This window comes from Phyllobates terribilis, unplaced genomic scaffold, assembly GCF_046119375.1.
Source record: "Phyllobates terribilis strain yellow unplaced genomic scaffold, ASM4611937v1 Scaffold_1922__1_contigs__length_190424, whole genome shotgun sequence".
In the NCBI taxonomy this organism is placed as follows: Eukaryota; Metazoa; Chordata; class Amphibia; order Anura; family Dendrobatidae; genus Phyllobates; species Phyllobates terribilis.
In genome coordinates this window covers 162,501-165,000 of record NW_027364682.1, presented here as the reverse complement: position 1 = coordinate 165,000, position 2,500 = coordinate 162,501, and positions in this window count along the sequence as shown.

The following is a 2,500-nucleotide window of genomic DNA, read 5'->3' as shown; positions in this document are numbered from 1 at the left end:
AGGATGCCACGGCCGCCCCCGTCTCACCAACCGCACCCAAGACGACACACAGGGTCGCTCAGGGAGATGGCGTGCGGGGGTGGGCCTATGCGGCGCCACCGTCTGGCTTAGACCTGCCTCCGCCGCGGGGGGTCCTCGACCCACCGGCGGACAGGCACGAGGATTGGGAGAGGGGGGCTGGCCGTCGGGGTCCGCCGCGGCTCTGGCACTAACCCGGCGACGCTGAGGTCACGTGGGTGGTCGTCGGCCTGGCCGTGTCGGCGTCGCCCTCCAGCGTAGTCCCTCTTCCCACTCGCGCCCGTAACCTCAAAGGGATGCCCGAGCGGCTTTTCTTCCCAGGGCTGCTCCCCGCCCAGGGCGGGAGCGCAGGGGGATCCCAGGTCGGCCTTTCACCGTACTCCCTACCTCTTGGCCCTCGTTCCTTCTCCCGTTCTCCATCTAACCCCTTGGCTCTGGGGTTTCCGCTCTCCCTCTCTCACTCTCTCTCCTGCTCCCTGGCCGAGCCGCCTGGGAGGACGAGGGTCGAGGGGGAAGGCAACGGTCGGGCTGGGGCACACCGCACGGTGAGAACCCCCTTCGCCTGCCTCCACACCTCTGTCGTCCTCCCCACTGACGTAGGGGCTCGGGAAAAGACTGGAAATCGCGAAGCTCGGCAGTGGCGCGGAGAGGCCACCCACCGCCGCCGCTGTCGCCACCGCCGCGGAGGCCGCCCTTTCGGACACGAGGGGCAGCGCGAGCCTCCGCTGGCCGGGTACGCATCTGGAAGAAAAGGGCCGCCCTCGGAGAAGATCGCTGTGCTTCCCCGCACAGGGAGCGATTCGGACGACGGGCCCCCACGCCTGGCTGGGTGGGCGCCCCGCCGTTCGCCCGTACGGGTCGTCGGACCACTGCCTTCGCTCGGTTCGGGTCAAACTCCCCACGGCTCGGCCACCTCCGCAGACGGGAGGCGAGGCCGGCATGCGCGCCCAAAGATAGGTGTCGGAAGCCCGGGGGTAGAGGAGGAAGGGGACCGCTCACCTTAAGCCAGCGCGGGCTCCAAAGCCCGGGCCGAGCGAGCGGCGCCACCTCCCCACCCGGGAGCGCTGCGCCAGATCGATCGGAGGAAGAGCAGGGGTGCATGTAGGGACTTGCCCAAGTACGGAGGCTGCAAACCCCTGTCGTCGGGAGATACGTGCCCACGAGTCCTGGAAGCGCGACTCGGGTACAGGCGCCCTTGCGGGGGGGTACTGGATGTGGAACAGCACTGGGGTCGAAGCCACAAAAGCATCCGCCCTCATGGAGCCTCTCCTCGGCCTAAAAATCCAGATTTTAGCCTTGACGGCGCCCCCATGTGGAGAACCAGGGCCCGCGGGGGGGTCTGGCCAGGCTCACTTCAACCCAGGAACACCTCTCTGACTTGGGATAGGCGACCGGCAAAAGTCCCCCCACGCAGCTGCGGAAGCCTGGGTTCAGCCAAGGTGCAGACCTCCAGCCGAACAGGGACTCATAGCCAAAACGCATACCCAGGCCTACGGAGGTGAAAACCAGCTTAAATGAGTCGAAATGTGTCGGGGCTGAGAGGTACCTCTCTCTCATATATTCTGCCGGTGGTGTGCAAAACTGGGTCTTTGCATGGAGTGTCACCCTATACCCACTTTAGGGACGCATGCAAAAAAGTGCCCGATCGCCTGGAACTGTCAGGCGGATTCGGCTCCCTGGAATTTCCTCATTCTGGTTCTTTTTCACTTTTTGTCTCTTTTGCGACATCTAGTGGGCAGGCTGCATTACTGCAACCGGGGACACCTCAAAACGCTTGGAACTGGGGAGCGGGCTCAATTTACAAACGTTTTGCGGGTCCTGGAAGTCAAAATTGTGACTTCTGAAAACGACTAAGTATCAAGGACTCATCGCGCGAATCGCTCTGGAACTGAAATCGGATGCGCGCACTGACATGCTCCCCTCTCTGGAAGTCTGACACAAGTTGAAAAATTTTCTAAGTCCCCAAAAATTTTTTTTTTCAACTTTTTTTCAATTTTCCCCCTGTGGGATATATATTTTACCCACACTTTTGGAGCCCTCCTGGGATGCCCTCTAACATACTAGAACCTCATTTTGTGGAAGTTTTCACAAAATTGTGAAATTTTCAAAAAAGTCAGAAATTTTGCAAAAACGACTAAGTATCAAGGACTCATCGCGCGAATCGCTCTGGAACTGAAATCGGATGCGCGCACTGACATGCTCCCCTCTCTGGAAGTCTGACACATGTGTGAAAATTTTCTAAGTCCCCAAAAATTTTTTTTTTCAACTTTTTTTCAATTTTCCCCCTGTGGGATATATATTTTACCCACACTTTTGGAGCCCTCCTGGGATGCCCTCTAACATACTAGAACCTCATTTTGTGGAAGTTTTCACAAAATTGTGAAATTTTCAAAAAGTCAGAAATTTTGCCAAAAACGACTAAGTATCAAGGACTCATCGCGCGAATCGCTCTGGAACTGAAATCGGATGCGCGCACTGACAC